At 43.9% G+C, this 21,213-nt stretch overlaps 1 long non-coding RNA gene across 1 annotated transcript in view; it reads right to left on the bottom strand.

Moving 5' to 3' along the window:
* LOC143442509 (uncharacterized) overlaps positions 1-20,573 on the bottom strand; it is a 29,230-nt gene extending 8,657 nt beyond the window's left edge. The window contains exons 1-2 of the long non-coding RNA XR_013110746.1: positions 20,160-20,573; positions 18,012-18,095 (exon numbers count right to left, since the gene is read on the bottom strand). This is a non-coding gene — a long non-coding RNA (uncharacterized LOC143442509). The remainder of the gene's footprint in view (positions 1-18,011; positions 18,096-20,159) is intronic.
* Positions 20,574-21,213: the final 640 nt, after the last annotated feature.

Raw genomic sequence — 21,213 nt, 5'->3', positions numbered from 1 at the left:
GCCAGGCAGTGGTGGCACACAGCTTTAATCCCAGCACTTGGGAGGCAAAGGCAGACAGATTTCTGAGTTCGAGGCCAGCCTGGTCTACAGAGTGAGTTCCAGGACAGCCAGGACTACACAGAGAAACCCTGTCTCAAAAAACCAAAAAAAGAATTTTTTTTTTATTTATTTTATGTATATGAGTATGCTGTTGTTATCTTCAGACACACCAGAAGAGGGCATCAGATCCCATTTCAGATGGTTGTGAGCTACCAGGTGGTTGCTGGGAATTGAACTCAGGACCTCTGAAAGAGCAGTCAGTGCTCTTAAACTGCTGAGCCACCTCTCCATCCCCAGCTGTGAGAATTTAAGAGGGAAAAAATGGTCCATTAAGATATCAAGAAACATGTTAGGCTGGCCTGAGACATATAACCACACCCTGTCACCAAAAATAAAATCAAGGCTGGGACATGGCTCAGTCGGCAGAATTCAGGTCTCACAAACACAAAGCCCTGGGTTCCATCCCTGGCCTTGCGTAAACTGGACACAGTGCCTCCAACCTGTGACATCAGCATTCAGCTTGTCACAGAACCTCGAGGTCCTGAGTTTGAGTCCCAACACCCACATAAAAAATGGAGGAGAGCTGGGGAGGCAAAGGCACATTGTGTGACAAGAATTCTCCTGGGGAGTACACACACACACACACACACACACACACACACACACACACACACATCTACTTGCTCCAAATGGGGAGCCCACAACAGACCAGAGTCCACCTTAGTGAACCATGAATTTTACTGGATTTACTTACAGGAATATGGGTAAGGAGTTACTTAAAACAGCAGAAATGACTCAAAGATAGCTACCTGATCAAAGCTCACCCCAGGATGGGTGTTAGCTTGGAACCTGGAGCACAGTGCAGAGCCTATAGTTCATCAGGCTGGAGACTGTTCTTTCCAAGTGACTTGGTTAGTCTAAACCTTTTCTAGGCAGCTTGGCTAGCTTCTGCTACATCTGGGCAGCTGCTCTGGTCTCAAGTCTTCTTTGAAGCTTGGCTTCTCTGAGAGTGACTCTCAGCAGTCTTCAATTGTTTAATCTGACAGGTAAATCTAGTCAGTTTCAGGGACTTCCTGAAGCTGTTTTGTGTCTAGTTATCTTCCTGCTTAAGGAGCTTCCCTGCAGAATAGGAAACATTCAAAGGAAACTGCTACACATCAGACCAGAATAGCCTTGGGGCTTGCTTCCAGCCTGCCTAGTTATTGTCTCTCTCCCATTCAACATATTTTTTGATGGCTCCCATGAAGAATTTTTACTGCTGTTGTTTTGTTTGTGAGAGGATCTCATGTAGTCCAGGATGGACTCAATCTCACAGCAACCCTCCTGCCTCAGCCTTCTAAGTGCTGGGATTGCAAGCGTGTACCAACATGCCAATTTACAGAAGACTTTGACTGCTGCAGCTCAGGCAGAGAGCATGATTCCCAGTGCCAGAAAGGATGGAAAGAATCACAGATCTGACAGCTCTCTACGAGATCTCCTCAGAAAACGTGACCCACTCCTTCTCACATCCCCCACCCACTGCCCTTTCTCCTGATTAACTATGGCATGGTGCTTCAGTCAACTCAGACAGCAACCATCCCTGCCTCTGATGCTGCCTAAATCAGCCAGCACAGACCACATATTTACAATTGACTCTCACAGATTTAGGAAGTGCAGTGGACAGTTTGGAAACCTTGTGCACTGTGAACCCGCCCCCTGGCCCCAGGCCCTTCATCCTCAGTGCATGGCCACTTTTCTGGGTCATTTTAGTTCTGAGTCAGAACACCACTCAGATGCTTCATGGAGGAAGGGCGGAGATCTCAGACCCTGTGTGCATAGGGCAGAAGAATTTCCTGGTCTTTTGTGTCAAGAATGATGTGGGGCTGCAAACAGGCAGGGGAGATAGCTTTACTTTTTAAGTGGATCTATAAATAACCTACATTACATATCTACTTGCCACTTAGCGTCTGAAGATTTATCTTCATCTCAGGAGCACGGAAAGGAGCCAAGCTCCTGGACCCATGTCTTCCTCATGCCCCAGCTCACTGGATGAAAGATCACTCTTTCCAAGGCCAGCATGTATAAGAAAAGTCATCAAGGGAAGCCAGTAATGAAACTCAGCTAATCAAGTGCGTGTCTGGTATTCTTGAAGCCCTGGGTTTGCTCCCCAAACAAATGGAGCAGAGTGGCTCATTCTGGTAATTTTAGCACTCGGGAGTCAGAGGTAATAGAATCAGAAGTTCAAGGTCACCCTCCACTTATATTAACTCTAGGCTAGCCCAGACTACATGAGATGGTGTGTGTGTGTGTGTGTGTGTGTGTGTGTGTGTGTGTGTGTGTGATTATATGATTATATGATTATATATATGTTCTGATTCTCCTTTTGGGCATTTGTAGAATTTCACTGATTGCATTAGTTAGTAAGAAAATAAAATATATGATAATTGTTTATTTTATGTGTGTTTGAGGTTGTGTCTTTTGAGAATTATCCTTTAACACAAGACTACTAAGGACCTTTTGTTTTACACATAATATTGAGGCAGGGTCTAGATATATAGCCCAGGCTGGCCACAACCGTTCTGGATCATTCTGCTTCTTCTTCCAGAGTGTTGACTTTACAGGTGCACTACGGTGTCACCTCAACTATTATTGTCACCATTATTTATTTCCTTCCTTCTTCCCTCCCTCCTTCCCTCTCCTTTCTCCCTGGTTAGTGTACAGCCATCTCTTCTCACAGATACCAACAGGCACCCTGAGACACTGTGTGTCCCTAGTGTCAGGGAACAATACCCAGGAAGTGAGTTATTATCAGAAGTGGTATAAGTGCCATACCACACTCCCATCCCCCTTCCCTGTCTCCTGGCCACAGGCTTATGCTCTGAAAGGAGGAGAAGACTCCATTTCTGCAACGGAGGCTCCAACAGACCCCAAAATGCTGTTGCCTCTCTGTCTGTGATGTGAGTAACCCTTCTAAAGAACTTAAACCCCAGCAATCCATCTCGGGGTCTTGAACCACTTGAGCCACTCTCCTCTCTCCAAAACCTAACTATTGGAACGCTCAATCCCCTGCCCGGCCTCCTCCCTCTGGGAATTCAGGATCCATATTCTCAAACCCCAACTTGACTGCCCTTTAAAAAAAATTTTTTTAATGTATCTATTTATTTTGATTGTGTTTAGTCGGGTAATGAAGCTATGAAGAAACAGGAAGCGACCAGACAGTTGTATAGAACGGAGTGTCCTGCCCCCATCACCTCACACTTTTCCAAGAAAAAGGAACCTCTCAGAGAGACCAGTGCACTTGGCCTGAGCACCCACGGCTGACCCACAGTTGACTGTCTTGGATGGTGGAGTTAGTTGGAACTCCAGCTGGCTGACTCCAGCCCTGAGTCCTCTGTGAGCCTGGAGAAGAAAAACATTTCAGACATCTTGAAATGCCATACAATAGAAAAAAAACATTGGCCTAGAATATCACCAAAGGGTTCAAAGTCTGAAAAGATACAAACACACTAAATATGAAATAATTAGTTCCCGGGGTTACTCTAGGATGTAATTCTTCACTCCGTTCTATACAGCTGTCTGGCTGCTTCCTGTTTCTTCACAGCCTCATTACCCGATTAAACACAATCAAAATAAATAGATACACTAAAAAAATTTTTTTAGAGGGCGGCCAAGGTGGGGTTTGAGAATATGCACAGGAAAAGCCGTGTGAGTCACGTGACTCAGGACGAAGCCAGGAGCCACGTAAGCATGGCTAAAACTGGGGTGGAAAAATGTACCAGGTCTCAGAGAGGACCCTCCCAGATGTTCAGTGCCGACTCTATTATAGCTCTTTAAAAATAGAACAGTCGATGGGGCTGGCAGGACAGCTCAGTGGGTAAAGAAAGGCACCTGCTGCCAAGCCTAAGGACTTGAGTTCAACCCCTGGGACCCACATGATGAACAAAACGAATGCAAACAAAGTGTCCTCTGACCTATATGTGTGTGCATGTCTATTCGTGTGTTCATGTGCTCCTGCACACACATGCACACACACACACACACACACACACACACACACTATACATGAGTGGTCACAGCAAAGAGATTTTCAATTTCTGCTTTCTTGAGAAAGTCAGTGCTCCTCAGTGGGTGAATGAGTAATAAGAGTCAGCACACCCAGGCTGCAAGATGCTAATCTATGAGGAAAAGGGACTGAGTTTAGAAACACACAACTTGGGTGAATTTCCAGGGATTAGTCGGGAGGAAAAACAAAAACCAAACAAACAAAAAGCTAATCTCTCGCCCCAGATATGATCCAATTTATGAAACATTTTTGAAACATCAAAAATAAATCTGGGGCTGGAGAGACGGCCATCGGCTAAGAGCACTGACTGCTCTTCCAGAGGTCCTGAGTTCAGTTCCCAGCAACCACATGGTGGCTCACAACCCCCTGTAATGGGAACTGATGCCCTCTTCTGGTGTGTCTGAAGACAGCTACAGTGTACTCAGATATATAAAATAAATCTAAAAAAAAAAAAAAAAAGAAAGAAAGAAAGAAAAGAAAAAGAAAGAAAGAAATCTGCAGAGAGAGGATAAATCACAGGTTGAGCACCCCTAATCCAGAGTGTAGAAACTCAAAATGCTCCAAAATTGGAAACTCTTTTCCATGGTATGGAATCCACAATGCAAATCTTTGTTCCCTGTACAAAAGTACAGTATATTATCTGTGGGTTAAGTATGTAAGCTATAGAGTGGATGAATGACATTTGTCCTATCTTGATAATATCTCATCTGTATATGTCATATGTAAAATAATAATCCAGGATTTGAAAAAATAAATTAAAAAATCTAAAGTACTTTGGGTCTTAAGCATCTTGGATATGGATATACACAGCCCATAATAGCAGCCGATGTTGGCACTGGGAGCCAGGAGGAAGTGGGGCGATCCCCAGGGACAGATGAGGGACTCTTGTGCTTTGTAATGGTTCAATGGCTTTTTTCCCTTCAATATTTTTTTTAAGTATTATCACTGGGCAGTGGTGGCACACACCTTTAATCCCAGCACTCGGGAGGCAGAGGCAAGTGGATTTCTGAGGGAGGCCAGCCTGGTCTACAGAGTGAGTTCCAGGACAGCCAGGGGTACACAGAGAAACCCTGTCTCAAAAAACCAAAAAAAAAAAAAAAAAAAAAAGTATTATCAGCCAGGTATGATGGTAAATACCTTTGATCCCAGTACTCAGGAGACTGAGCTATGTGGATCTCTGTGAGTTCTAGGCCAGTGTGTTCTCCATTGCAAGTTCCAGGCCAACCAAGGCTACATGGTGAAGCCCTGTCTCAAATTATATAAAATCAATTTATTTTTAACCTTGTGTGTACATATGATACTCGGGCATATGAATACCACCTCATATATGCGGAGGTCGAGGACAACTTTGTGGAGGCAATTCTCACCTTCCACCTTGCACTGTGGGAATCAAATTCCAGTTGCTAGGTTTCCACAGAAAGCGTTTCTACTCCCAAGCCACCTCACTGGACCTTATGCAGGGTACTGACTGGTTTTCTGGTACATAAATCTACACAGGTAACAAAGCTACACAGAATATCACCCATAAGCAGACACAAAGAACATATATCCACGCACTAGGAAGAATCAGATCTCTGGATGGAATCCATGGGAGTGCCCACTTTGTGGTGTTTAAGTCGGGGTACTGTGTGGGGCTGGCTGGCCTTGAGTTCCTGTCAATCTTCCTCCTTCTGCCTCTGCAAGCTCGTGCTACCATGACTGCCTGTATTGAGTGTTACCGTTGAGGAAACAGGACAAAGGGTTAGCCCCTCTGTACTGCTCACTGCAAGCCAACATGAATATTTTATTGTCTCTGTTTAAAATATCTTCTTTTTAAAGCAGAGGGAGGCAGACTCCTGTCCTTGGAGGATGTAAGTGCTGAGGCCATTGTTGTTGGGGTATCACAGCATCTGGGAACTCCCATGGCTTTTAGCTTTCTGAGACCCTTCAGGCTGTGGAGCATAGTGTAGAAGTCCCCTGCTTCCACTGGTCCCTAAGCACTCGGAGGAGCAGTATCCTCTGGGCCAGAAGCTGTGCTAAAGTCCTTACCACCAAGGACTAGCATTGTTCCAGTACTCCTTAGGACCTGGTGATGTGAGTGGTTAGTGACTGCCATGCCTGGCAGAGAGTTGAAATATCCTAACTAAGGGGCGTCCATCATTGTCTCCGGAATCCTCTTAGCTCTTGCCCAGGGACCTTTTGTCCCCCAATCTGGCACAGGTATATGAAGAACACATCTGCAGCTTTAAATGGAGAACAGATTCTTACTGTACCACCCATACTGAGCCTTTGACCGCACAAAGGACCTTGCCATTTCAGTCCTCAGCTACCTGAGAACTTTAGATCCATTTTTAACCCCCTGACTCCAGAGGCCCCTGAAGGAAGGAGAAGGCTGGGCCACTGAGGCTGTATTGTTCTGTGCCAGCATTGTTCAGGTCCTCGCTGACCCAGAAGGTCCCTGGAGCCCAGGGGAATCCAGCCCGATTGTTTTTCCCAAGCCCGGGTCCTTCAGGTGTGAGTGGCGGTCCTGAGGCCACGTAGGTTACTGTGGCATTTCTACTGCAGGAAAAAGGAAGGAACTGTGACCTGTGCTGCTGTGGCATCAACAATGCATCCCCAGCAGCAGCGGCAGGGACAGCGGAAGAGAGCTCCGTTTCCATAGTGATAAATCGCAGGGAAGGGAGCTAGCTCCAGGATTTTTCCCTTCTCTGGGTTCCCTGCAAACCCACTCCAGGCGCCAGGGTGGTTGGAGCCTGGGCCTCTAAGGCGTGTGTCTGGGTCTTCAGAAACACAAGTCCAACATGGCCTGACATGGAAGCACCTACAACCCCAGAATTCCTGACACTGAGGCAGGAGAATTACTCGGTTTTGACTGAGCCACATAAGGAGTTTCAGTCCAACCAGGACTACAGAGAGCAAGAACAATCTTATCTCAAAACAACAAAAAGCAGGTGGGATGACTCAGTGGATAAAGAGTAGCTGCAGCCAAGTCTGAGGACCTGAGTTCAATTTCCAGTATCCACATGGTGGAAGGTGGGAAGGAGAGACCCAATGCCAGCAAGCTGTCCTGATTACACCAGGATGCTATGTCATGCATGCCTCTACACAGGCAGGCAGGCAGGCAGGCAGACAGACAGGCAGGCAGGCAGGCAGGCAGGCAGGCAGGCAGGCAGGCAGACAGGCAGGCAGGCAGGCAGACAGACAGATGCACATATGAGCACACATAGACACATGTTTTAGGGTTTTTGTTTGTTTGTTTGTTTGTTTTGCTTTGCTTTGTTTTCCAGGCAGGGCTTCACTATATAGCTCTGGCTGTTCTGGGACTCACTCTGCAGACCAGGCTGGCCTCAAACTCACAGAGATAGGCCTGGCTTTCCCTCTTAAGCGCTGGAATTAAAGGCGTGTGCCACTACTGCCCAACTTCAAACATGCAATTTTTAATGCCAAAAAGGAAAGAAAAAGGTCCTATCCCAGCTTTGTGTTTATAAAAAAGATAAGGAGAAAAGGAATATGTTTGGTAGATGTGTTAGGTAAGGTGTGGGGAAGGGGGTGCCCCTGTGGGCCCACGCTGAGGCATCCCTTCCCCTGAGGGACCAGCCACACGACTGTATGGTATAGAATAGAGTTTATTCAGGGCATGGGGAGGGGAGTTGAGAGGGTAGTAGAGGCAGAGAAAGGCAGAGAGGGGGAGAGAGAGAGAGAGAGAGAGAGAGAGAGAGAGAGAGAGAGAGAGAAGAGAAGAGAAGAGAAGAGAAGCAGAGGCCAGCCATGAGAGAGGGGGGAAGGGAATGGGGAGAGAGAGAGAAAGGGGCAAGGGGACAGAGCAGGAGCAAGAAGGCAAGAGCAAGAGAGAGAGGAGGGGGCAAGTAGCCCCTTTTATAGTGAGTCAGGCACACCTGGCTGTTGCCAGGTAACTGTGGACCTGAGCTTAGACAAAAATGCTAACACCAGCCCTCTCTCCTTTTTTGTTTTGTTTTATTTTTGAGACAGGGTTTATTTTTTTTCCACAGGCTGTCCCAGAACTCAGCAGGCCTGCCTCAATCTCACAGAGCTCTGCCCACCTCTTCCTCTTCACAAGCCACAGTGATGTGATCAAAGGTGTGCACCACCATGGCCGGCTTGTTGATTCCTGCTGTTGTTGCTTTAAAGCAGAAGTCAGGGGTTTGAGAGACGCTTCAGCTGGTAGAGGTGCGGGTCTGGTAACCTGAATTCCACCCCAGAATCAAACTAAGGGTTGAAAGCGAGAACCGATGCCACAAAGCTGCCTGCCGACCTCGACACGATCACAGAGGCACACGCGCCTATATACACACTCCAGGCATCCACACACGGAGACAATAATTTTAAAAGATAATTAAGAAGCAAGAGTCAGCTGTGGTGCACGTTCATAACCCCACCATTTGAGAGACTGAGGCAGGAGGGCTGGAGAGATGGCTCAGCAGTTAAGAACACGTCTGCTCTCCCAGGGGGCCTGGGTTTGTGACTATATAGGACACCTGGCATGCACATGGTCTATGGACATACACGCAGGCAAAATGACACACAGATTAAGTACACAAATATGAAATGAGGAGGAAGGGTCATCTTTATGAGTACTCCCTGGTCAAGATGCTTTGACTTTCTTTTTCATTTGATATAGGGGTTCTCTGTGTAGTGCTGGCTGTCCCAGAACTTGCTGTATAGACCAGGTGCCATGCTTTGACTCATAATGGGTGTTTAGCAAAGGTGTCCCATGGCTGGTTACACTTTGGCCCCTGAGCACAGTGCTAGGCACATTATCCCCAGTATTTCCTTTGGATATATGTCCCTTTAAGACTGGCCCAGACAGGCCAGGCGGTGGTGGTGTACACCTTTAATCCCAGCACTTGGGAGGCAGACTGTTTGTGATAAACTGTTTGTGATAAGATCTTGCTACATAGCCTGGCACTCACTATGTAGCCGAGGCTAATGTTCCTGCCTCAGCCTGTTAAGTCCTGAGTGTGGGTGAGCACACAATGTAACAGCCTAGATGGACATCTTTGTGTCTGTCTGTGGTGTCAGAGTTTATTGAATAGCAATAAATTCACAAGCTATGTCGGTTCTCCTGGCTGTCATTTTGCAAGCAGTCCTGATTTCTTTTGCTAAGTGGCAGTTAGCAAACACGAGTTCTTTTACTCCAATTTTAAATTTAATATCACCTCTCAGAGCATATACTACACATCTTACAGTGAGTACACACATGAGTATGTATGTACACCAGCTTACAGACTAGCTACCAAAACCACAGAAGACAGAGTTTAAGGAGTTCTACGAGGCCTTACCAAAGGCAGTCGCATATAGCCCAGGCTTGCCTAGAATTCACTAGGTCAGCATAGACTAACCTTGAATTCTATTCATCTGCCTCCATTCTTCAAGTCCTCAAATGACAGGAGAAAGAAAGATCCTGGGTAGCTGGGCAGTGGTGGCGCACGCCTGTAATCCCAGCACTTGGGAGGCAGAGGCGGGTGGATTTCTGAGTTCGAGGCCAGCCTGGTCTACAGAGTGAGTTCCAGGACAGCCAGGACTACACAGAGAAACCCTGTCTCCGAAACAAGCAAATAAATAAACATCCCTCCCACCCCCAACAATTCACAAACCAAACAAACATAACAAGAAAACAAACCTGGGCTTTGGGAGCCGGGGCAAAGTTTCTGAGACCGAATTGGGGTGATGGTTGCAAGCTGCATATATTTACAAAATATAGAGTCCTCAGACTTGGTAAATAAAGACAGAGGAAGCTCAGCTAAACTTGAGTTTCAGATAACAAGATGTAGTTTTAAGCCATGGCTGTAGACCTGTGCCTGTGGTCCAAGCTACTCGCGTGACTGACACAGGAAAAAGCCCGAATCGGGGCTGATGGGCTACAGAGTCCAAAGCAATCGTAGGCAAATACTGACACCCTGTTTCAAATTCAAATTGAAATGGGGATTGGGGTGTAGTAGTGCAGGACTTGCCTAGATTCTTGAGGCTCTAGGTTCAATCTTCAGTTCTGGAGGGTGGTGGACAGAAAATATATTTGTAAGTGTACCCCAGAATAGGAAACTCAGCTCTGGAGAGCTGGCTGGGTGGGTAAGAGCACTTACTGCTTCCTATCCATTCTCAAGACCTACATACAGTGCCTAAAATTCCAATTCCAGGGCATCCAACACCCTCTTCTGGCCTCCAAGGCACTTGTATGCATGTGATGCACTTACAGACACTCCACATTAAAGCAAAGATACAAGCTTTTTTTAAAAAATAGAAAAATACAAGCTAGGAGGTGGTGGCTCTGTAAGACCCCGACAAGGGGACCCTCACCCAAGTCCGGACCTGCACCAACCCAAGGACACACGAGAGACCTCCTTGATGCAATTGCAGAGGAGGTTTAATAGCGAGGGCCCTCGGGCCAGAACATATCTCACGCAGGAGATAGAGATTCCGACCCAGAACCCAGGAAATTTGGGATATTTATGAGTAGGGGTTGGGGGGAGTGGGAAAATTTGGCGCGCTTACATATAATTGGATATTTCAAACATCAGCAACTTGCAGAAGTGGCTACGTGCGAGCTGGCAGATGACTAGTTACTTTTGACCATGAAACCTTGGACTTCTCAGAAAGGGGGAGAGAAAAGTAAACACCAGATGGCCCATTACTCACTTGGGCTTATCTGGGCACATCTTAGCATGCCTTTTCATTTGGGTCACCCTGCCCCTGCAGGGGCTTAATATTTTCATTATGACTATATTTAACAAATTGTTGGTGGTCTTTGCTGACCATGAATTTTTGTTATTGTTACAATGCTGCTTTCGAATTTTGTCCTCACAGCTCATGCCTTTTAATCCCAATACTCTGGAGGCTGAGGCAAGTGGATCTCCGTAAGTTTGAGGATAGCTTTGTTAGTATTGGAAGTGGCTTTACAGTCAACCTCCTGGCGATGACATCATCCATAGGCTGCAAGGACCGCTTTGCATCTGTTGCCATGGCAACCGCCAATACACTCCAAGCCTGTGCATCATTACTTGGTATCTATGTCAAGGCCGGAATGAAAGACAGAGGCCCTGACCCCTAGCCTTCTTTTCTGGCCTGGCTTGATCTGTTCAGAAATGAGCTGCCTTCTAACTAACAAGCTCAGTCTACAGTGCAAATTCCAGAACAGCCAAAGCTACACAGAGAAACCCTATCTTAGAGAAAGAGAGAAGAGAGAAAGGGAGGAGGAAGGAAATAAGGTAGGAAGGAAGGGAGGGAGGGAGGGAGGGAGGGAGGGAGGGAGGGAGGGACGGAGGAAGGAAGGAAGGAAGGAAGGGAGGAAGGAAGAAATGTAGGAAGGTAGAGCTGGGTATGGTGGTGCAGGACCTAATCCTAGCACTCAGGAGGCAGAGGCAAGTGGACCTTTGTGAGGTCAAGGCCAGTATGACTTATATAGCAGCTTCAGGCCTCCAGGCCTCCAAAGTCTTTCTATGTAGCCTAGGTTGGTCTTGCATTCTGGATCCCCCCCATATCTGTCCCCCAAAGGCTGGGATCACAGTCATCTACCACTATGCCAATGACATTTTGGATAAAATCTTCTAATAATGAGGTTTATGTAAGATCGTAGAGGAGTTGCCGATGAAGAGGTAACAAAAGACTTTAGCTTGCTCCAAATTCTAGATGGTTTGCTCAAGAGTAGCTCATATTTCCACCGGAGACAATCAGGAACCTGCTCTACGGGGCAGTCTTCACGTACATTCCAGGTACTTTTCAGCCCAGGACTAAATGACTCTAGCTTATCCTTTCCTCCATCCTCCAAAGTGACTCCAGAAAAAAATAAAAATAAATAAAGAGAAAGAAAAAGTCAAAACTGGACAATAAAAGACAAAGGTGGATGGTGTGGCTTCATCACAGAACTTTTAAAATTACAGAAATTTGACAATGGCGCCATCTAATGGAAGATTAGAAAATTGGCCACAAAGCCCTCCCTAAATCTGAAACGTTTCTTACAATTATAAACTGTGGTTTAGCGGGATGTGATAGCATTAGCCTGTGTTTTGAGCTTTTTAGGAGGCTGAGGCATAAGGACAAAAAAAATTCAAGTCCTGGGGTTGGGACGTGCACTAAAAGAGAAAAAATTCAAGTCCTGCCTTGCACATATTGTGAGTTCAAGGCCAGCCTCAGCAATTTATCGAGATAATGTCTTAAAACAAAAATAGATAACGGTTGGGGCATTTGTTTAGGATGTAACCAGATCCTTCTGTCTCTATTTCCTGACAGCTAGGACACAGGGAGGTACCACTCTGGTGGTATTATTATTATTATTATTTAGTTTTTTGAGATATGGTCTGGTGTAGCCCAGGCTGGTCTCAAACTCACTAAGTAACTGAAGATGACCTTGAACTTCTGACCCTCTTGCCTCTACATCCCTAGTGTGTACTAGAGCATGTAACTTTTCACAATGATAGATACTGAACTCTGCCAACTGAGATGCGGCTCTTGGGTCTCTCACCCTCTCAGAGCCTGAGGGTTTGCTATGTAATGTAGGCATATCTCATACAAACTTTGTAGCTCAGGTTGGCCTCAAATTCACAGTTGAACTATTAATAACAGGTGTATGTAGCCCCATTGGCTCTTTTTCTTTTTTAAAAGTGATTTCAAAATATCTTGCTGAGCATGGGTTTCTTTAGGAAGTTATGCAAATACTCTAAAATTAGATAATTGTGTAGCTTTAATCAGATAGATCTTATGGGTTTTGTTTGTTTTTCTTTTTTGTTGTTTTTGGTTTTTTGTTTGTTTGTTTTTTGGTTTTTTTGGTTTTTTCGAGATAGGGTTTCTCTGTGGGACCCCAAGAGCATTCTGCTTCCCTGTGAAGGACTGCAGAGACCCCAAGGACTACCAGCTGGGAACATTGCCCCACCAATTCCTTGTCAGTAGGATCCACCTGAGGCACAGCCAGCAAAGTCAGGTCCCCTGACCTCCATTGTCTGTTCCATGTCTTCCCCTACCTTCCTGAGAAGCCCTGATGCCATCAGGATCATCCAGTCAACACCAGGGGAAACCAGATGCTGAAAGGATAGCATAAGAACACAATCAATAAGACCCAGAGCAATATGGCACCACCAGAACCCAGCTAGCCTGTTAGAGCATGCCCTGGATATCCTAATGAAACTGAAGCCTGAGAAGATGATCTTAAATCTAATCTCATAGAGATGATAGAGGCCTTTAAAGAGGAAGTGAATAAGTTCCTTAAAGAAATGTAGGAAAATACATTCAACAGGTAGAGTTATTAAAAGAGGAAGCAAATAAATATAAAGAAATACAGGAAAAATCAACCAAATGGGTGAAGAATATGAATAAAACTGACCAAGACCTGAAAAGGGAAATAGAAGCAATAAAGAAAACACAAACTGAGGGAATCCTGGAGATGGAAAACCTAGGCAAGAGAACAGGAGCTACCGACACAAGCATCACCAACAGAATACAAGAGATGGAAGAGAGTATCTCAGACGCAGAAGATACCAAAGAGGAAATTGATACCCCGGTCAAAGAAAATGCAAAAAATTTACAGTTCATGATACAAAACATCCAGGAAATTTGGGAGACTATGAAATGACTAAACCTAAAAATAATAGGAATAAGGAGAAGATTCCTGGCTCAAAGACCCAGAAAACATCTTCAACAAGAAAATTTCCTAACCTAAAGAAAGAGATGCCTGTAAATGTACATGAAGCTTACAGAACAACAGATTGGAGCAGAAAAGAAAATCCTCCTGCCACAATGTAATCAAAACATTAAATGTACAGAACAAAGAAATACTATTAAAAGCTGAAAGGAAAACTAACAAATAAAGGCACACCTATCAGACTTACATCCAGCTTCTTGTTTTTTTGTTTTTTGGGGTTTTTTTTGTTTGTTTGTTTTTCGAGACAGGATTTCTCTGTGTAGCCCTGGCTGTCCTGGAACTCACTCTGTAGACCAGGCTGGCCTCAAACTCAGAAATCCGCCTGCCTCTGCCTCCCAAGTGCTGGGATTAAAGGCGTGCGCCACCACCGCCTGGCTACATCCAACTTCTTAACAGAGACTCTAAAAGCTGGAAAAGCCTGGGCAGATGTCTTGCAGACAGTAAGAGACACAGATGCCAACTATCAACCCCAACTATTATACCCAGCAAAACTTTCAATAATCATAGATGGAAAAAACAAGATATTCTATGACAAAACCAGATCTAAACAATATCTTTCTACCAATCCAACCCTATAGAGGATACTAGAAGGAAAACTCAAACACAAGAATGGTAATTACACCCAATAAAAAACAAGAAATTAATCATCTCACATCAAAACTCAAAGAAGAGAAATACATACATACACACTACTACTACCACCACCACCACCAATATCAAAATAACAGGCTAACAATCATTGGTTATTAATATCTCTCAACACCAATGGACTCAATTCCCTAATAAAAAGACACAGCCTAACAGAATGGATTCATAAATAGAATTCATCATTCTGCTATATACAAGAAACATATCTCAGAACCAAAGATAGATATGTATCTCACAGAAAGGGGCTGGAAAAAGGTTTTGCAAGCAAATGGAGCTAAGAAACAAGCTGGAGTAGCTATTCTAATATCTAATAAAATAGACTTTAAAACAAAATTAGTCAAAAGATGTGGAGAGTTTTTTGGAGCTGTCTGGTAGGAGTTTGACATTGGGCCAGATTAAGGAAGTGGGCTTCAGGCAGGAATTTGACATTAGGCCCGGACAAGAAAGTAAGTTCAGGCAGGAATCTGATTTTAGGCTAGAACAAAGAAGTAGGCTTCAGACATGAATATGATTTTGGACTAGGACAGGGAAGTAGGCTCAGATATTTTGGTCATCCTAATAAGCCCTTTGTTTATTGCCTTGCTTGTTCCTTGACTATTTGCATCTATTGTATTGCTGGACCCTCAACCTAGAACTGATCTTAATACTTGCATGCAATTAAAATGGTATAAAAACGGATTGAAAAAAAATAGACCCCCCTCAGCCTCAGAACTGGTTGGGGTCATGCTCCAATGTTGTCTAATTGTCTTTTTTCTTTTTAATCTTCACTCCTGTGCTGAAGAACCTGTTGACTGACTGAGCTGGCTTAATCAAAAAGAGATGGGTAAGGACAGTTTATACTCATCAAAGAAAAAAAAAAAATCCTCCAAGAGGACTTCTCAATTCTGAACATCTGTGCCCCATTACTAAAGCTTAAATCACACATTGAACTCCACACATTAATAGTGGGAGACTTCAACACCACGTTCTTACCAATAGACAGGTCGTTGAGACAGAAATTAAACAGAGAAATAATGAAATTAACAGAGGTTATGATTCAAATGGACCTAACAGATCTCTATAGAACATTTCACCCAAACACAAAAGAATATACTTTTTTTCTTAGCACCTCATGGAAGCTGCTCCAAAATTGGACGTATAATCAGTCATAAAGCAAACCTCAGCAGATACAAGAAGATTGAAATAACCGCTTGCATCTCATCAGACCACCATGGATCAAAACTAGACCTCAACAACAATGGACCCAACAGAAAGCCTGCATATTCATGGCAACTGAACAACTCTCCACTCAATACTGGGTCAGGGAAGAAAGAAAGAAAGAAATTAAAGACTTTCTAGATTTCAATGGACATGAAGGCACAGCATACCCAGTCTTATGAGACACTATGAAATCGGTGCTAAGAGGAAAGTTCATAGCACTAAATGCCTTCATAAAGAAGTTGGAGAATTCTCATACTAATAAATTAAAAATGCACCTAAAAGGTTCTAGGAAAAAAAATAACCAAACACACCCAAAAGAAGTAGATGGCAGGAGATAATGAAACTCGGGGCTGAAATTGTTCAATTAAAAACAAAAGGAACAATACAAAGAATCAACAAAACCAAGAGCTGATTCTTTGAGAAAATCAACAAGATAGACAAATGCTTAACCACACTAACTAAAAGGCAGAGAGACAGTACCCAAACTACAACAGTCAGAAATAAAAAGGGAGACATGACAACAGGCACTGAGGAAATTGAAAGAATCACTAGGTCTTACTTCAAAAGCCTGTACTCCCAAAACTGGAAAATCTAAAAGAAATGGATCATTTTGTAGACAGATACTAAGTACCAAAGTTAAATCAAGATCAGGTGAACTATCTAAACAGCCCTACAATCTCTAAAGAAATAGAAGCAGTCATTAAAAGTCTCCCAACCAAAAAAAAAAAAAAAAAAAAAAAAAAAGCCCAGGGCTAGATGGATTTATCGAAGAAGTCTACCAAACTATCAAAGAAGAGCTAATGCCAATACTCTTCAAATTATTCCACAAAATGAAAACAGAAGGAACATTGCTAAACTCATTCTATGAGGCCAGAGTCACCCAGATACCTAAACCACACAAAGACTTAACAAAGAAAGAGAATTTCAGACCAATTTCCCTTATGAACGTGTATCATCCCAGGGATACAGCAGTGATTCAATATACAAAAATCCATCAATGTAATCCACCATATAATAAATTGAAAGAAAAAAAAAAAAACACATGACCATCTAATTACGTGTTGAAAAAGCCTATGACAAAATCTAACACCCCTTCAAATAAAAGTCTTGGAGAGATCAGGGATACAAGGTGCATACCTAAACACAATAAAGGCAATAGCCAACATCAAGTTAAACGGAGAGAAATCAATTCCACTAAAATCAGGGACAAGACGAAGCTGTCCTCTTTTTCCCTGTCTCTTCAATATAGTACTTGAAGTTCTAGCTGGAGCAATAACACAAGTAAAGATCAAGGGGATTCTAATTGGAAAGGAAGAAGTCAGTGTCACTTTTGGCAGATGATATGATGGTATACATAAGTGGCCCCAAAAACTCTACCAGCGAACTTCTACAGTTAATAAACACCTTCAGCAAAGTGGCCGGATACAAAATTAACTCAAAGAAATCAGTAGTCTTCCTTTATACAAATGATAAATGGGCTGAGAAAAAAAGTTGAAGAGACAATACCCTTCACAACGGCCACAGATAATATAAAATATCTTGGTGTAACTCTAACCAAACAAGTGTATGACAAGAACTTCAAGTCTCTGAAGAAAGAAATTGAGGAAGATATCAGAAGATGGAAAGATCTCCCATGCTCATGGATTGGTGTGATTAACATAGTGAAAATGGCCATTTACCAAATGCAATCTACAGATTCAACACCAAATCGCCACCAAAATTCCAACAGCATCCTTGACAGACATTGAAAGAACAATTCTCAACTTCATATGAAAAAAAAAACAAAAAACAAAAAGTTAGGATAGCCAAAAGAATCCTAAACAGTAAAAGAACTTCTGGAGGTATTACTATCCCTGACTTCAAGCTGGACTACAAAGCAATAGTAATGAAAACTGCATGGTATTGGTACAGAGACAGTCAGGTGGATCAATGGAATCGAACTGAAGACCAAGAAATAAACCCACATACTCACACACACTAATTTTTGACCAAGAAGCCAAAACCATACAATGGAAAAGGGATAAAAGGAGGGGTGGGAGTAGTGTGAGGGTGTACCTAGAGAGGGGCTCCCCTGTCTCAAAAGAGAAGGGGAGGGAGGAATGGGGGAGGGTCTGTGTGAGGGGGTACTGAAAGGAGAGAGGGGCTGATATTGGGATGTAAAGTGAATAAATAAATTTAATAAATAAAAATTTTTAAAAAATTATTTGATGGGGCTGGAGAGATGGCTCAGTGTCAAGTATATGTACTGTTTTTTTTTTTTTTTTTTACAGGATTAGAGTTGGATTATTGGATTACCAGAACACACTTTGAGTGTCTACTGTTTATAACACAGGCTCCAAGGGGCCTGGCCTATATATGTATCCACACCCACATCTACACACAAATGAATAAATAAATAAATAACTTTTTAAAAAGTTCTTTGTGTAGTACGTGCCTGTATATGTGGGTGCTCACTGGAAGAGGAAGTCAGATCCTTTGAAGCTGAAGTACAAGCAATTGTGAACAGAACAGTTCTGTGCTCGGATCAGAACTAGGGTCCTGTGGAAGAGCAGCAAGTGCTATGAGTTGCTGAGCCATCTCCCTAGTCCTGGAACTCACTCTGTAGACCAGGCTGGCCTCGAACTCAGAAATCCGCCTGCCTCTGCCTCCCAAGTGCTGGGATTAAAGGCATGCACCACCACCGCCCGGCTATACTTATATGTCTTTACTGTCTGTTAAGTATTTCCCATAATGCTTCTGCAGAATAACTAGAGACTTCCTAAAGACTGGATGAGGTCATCAATATACGCTTGTCACTCAGCAGAAAGGGCCCCTCAGCTGCATCCTGTTATGTGTATTCCTGTCTCTCATATCTGTATGGTACAGCATCATGTGCCCTGAAGGCTTGAATTTGGCATGAGTTTTGACCTAAGGGGATGTGTTAGGTCCAAGGATGAACTTCTCTTTTGCAGACTGATTCTTCACCTCAGATTTATCATGCCATCTCTGACAAGCATCTGCCTTTTTGGGGGGCCTGGCTAGGCACCCTAGCAATGTTTGTTGACAGCTGTGGGCAGTATTTTCCCTGATGCCATCTGCGGTTTCTGTGTGATATCATCAGTCAGCAAACTTCCTTCTGGTTTCCAAACTTACAAATGCCCAGAAATGGCATCTTTTCATACAAAGTCTCAGACCCAGCACTTCCCTCTGCCCAAGCAAGACAGACTGGGTCAACCTGTGGGAAAGAGTCAAATGAAATTCTACCAGGTGTGGTGGCTCATGCCTGTAGCACTCAAGAGGCAGAGGCAGGTGGATCTCTGTGAGTTCAAGACCAGCCTTGTCTATAGAGCAGGTTCCAAGACAGCCAGAGCTACATAGTGAGACTCAGTCTCAAAACAAGCAAACAAATAACAGAACAGGGCTGGAGAGATAACTCAGGGGTTAAGAGCACCGGATGCTCTTACAGAAGTTTGATCCCCAGCACCCAAATGACAGCTTAAAACTGTTTATGACTGCAGTCCCAGGAGATCTGAAGTCTTAAGATACTAGGATGCATATATATAGTGCACAGACCTACATCCAGGCAGACCACCCATACATATAAAATAATAAAAAATTTAAATAAATACATTTACATAGAAATGTCTTCAAACCTTCAACTCCACTTAGACTATAGATGAAGATTATTCCTTTTTTTTTAAATTGATGTTAGCATTTATTTATGAACATCAGCTACATCTACATTAAATATAATTTTTTTTTTCATTTTTCGAGACAGGGTTTCTCTGTGTAGCCCTGGCTGTCCTGGAACTCACTCTGTAGACCAGGCTGGCCTCGAACTCAGAAATCCGCCTGCCTCTGCCTCCCAAGTGCTGGGATTAAAGGTGTGCGTCACCAGATAGGATATATTATAACAACAATTATTCTGTAAGATTTCAGAAAACATGGCTTATGTACCAGGTTTTCAATACGATACAATGTCTTTATCAGATACTGATTTCCATGAAAGTCTGAGAGTTCTGAAATCTCAGTACATATAAAGGCCTAATTCTATTCTTTCAGTAGTTAATGGTCTGATGCTAAGTAGTCCATTGGTCAGTATCTGTTTCTGACTAGAGCAGTGTGTCTTAAACAAGAACCTCGAGACAAACAGGGTCATAGATCCTGAATCATCTGCTCAGGGGTGGCACCACCCATAGTCACTGGGTCCTACTATATCAGTCATCAACATTAAGAAAATGTCACACAGACAAACCCGTTCGTCAATCTGATGGAGAGAGCAATTCCCTCAGTTGAGGTTCCCTCTCCCCAAGTGACTCTCATTTGTGTCAAGCTGACTTTAAAAAACAAAAACAAAACAAAAACCCCAAGCACGGCCAGATTCCCCCCGGGATGCTAACATTACATGTATGTGGATGTGACTCCAGCCGGCCCCGGCCCCGTTAAGGTGACCCTCAGGTTTCCTTGTATGTCATGGAGATTAGAAAAAGAGGACACGTAAGGCAAGATGCTAGGGAGTAGGAAGGTGGCTGGAGGGTTGGGGGAGCAGGGGAGTGGCTGGAGGGTTGGGGGAGCAGGGGAGTGGCTGGAGGGTCTCACAGAGAGCAGCCTGGTGTGACTTACCTCCCGAAGTGTGGGGAGATGAAGGCGATGTTGCTGAGGTTCTGGTCTGAACACGCTGACCTGAGAGTAGTGTACCAAGGGACTCTCTGAATCCCTCCTCCGGTTACCTTCAGGCTGTGTGTGTGTGTGTGTGTGTGTGTGTGTGTGTATAGATGTGCCATATAACTCTGGAACCTGTGGTTCACCTTATAGGCAGCTAGGAAGTGTGTGTGTGTGTGTGTTAACTCCATTGGGTGAGAGTAAGAACACTACCGCAATTTTTGAGCCAAATTTGAAGCAAGCAATATTGACTAAGACAATGACCCCTGGTCAGGTCCATCCTCTGGATTCTCGGAGTATGTCACCAAAGTACGTTAATCAGAAGTTTATAAAGAAAGGCAAACCCCACAAGGCTACACATACTTTCTGCCTTTGTCCAATCGGGGGCAAGCGTACATCCTGACATACTCTCTGCTTAAGTACCTCCAGCCTACATGTGATCAAGCACATCCTGTGCAGCTGGGGTAACCAAGCTTGTTTAAAGAAGCAAAAACAAGGGACTCGTACATGAACAACAGCCGCCGACAGCATGCCAGGAAGTTAGTTGTGCTCGGGCAGGAGAGGCTTACGTGTTAGAGGCATTTTTCATTTTTCTTTTAAAGATCTCTTAATCACTGTAATTTAAACTTAAAACATAACTTTTGCCGGGTAGTGGTGGCACTTGGGAGGCAGAGGCAGGTGGATTTCTGAGTTCGAGGCCAGCCTGGTCTACAGAGTGAGTTCCAGGACAGCTGGGGCTACACAGAGAAACCCTGTCTCAAAAAAACAAAAAACCAAAAAAACAAAAAACCAAAAAACCAAAAAACCAACCAACCAACCAAACAAACAAACAAACAGACAAACAAAAAAAAAAACCATAACTTTAGCATCACAGTATGAGGAAGAGGAGGAAGAGGAGAGAGAGATAACTAAGCAGATCCAAGTGAGATAGGAGGCTCTGTGGTCTGAGCAGCTGTTGAGCAGCTGTTCCAATAATATAAAGGACAGTTAAACCAACGAGTCACGGGTTCTGTTG

The sequence above is a fragment of the Arvicanthis niloticus genome, chromosome 6 (genome assembly GCF_011762505.2).
Source record: "Arvicanthis niloticus isolate mArvNil1 chromosome 6, mArvNil1.pat.X, whole genome shotgun sequence".
In the NCBI taxonomy this organism is placed as follows: Eukaryota; Metazoa; Chordata; class Mammalia; order Rodentia; family Muridae; genus Arvicanthis; species Arvicanthis niloticus.
Note: the sequence above shows the minus strand (reverse complement) of the source record. Positions and strands in the feature narration are given on the sequence as shown.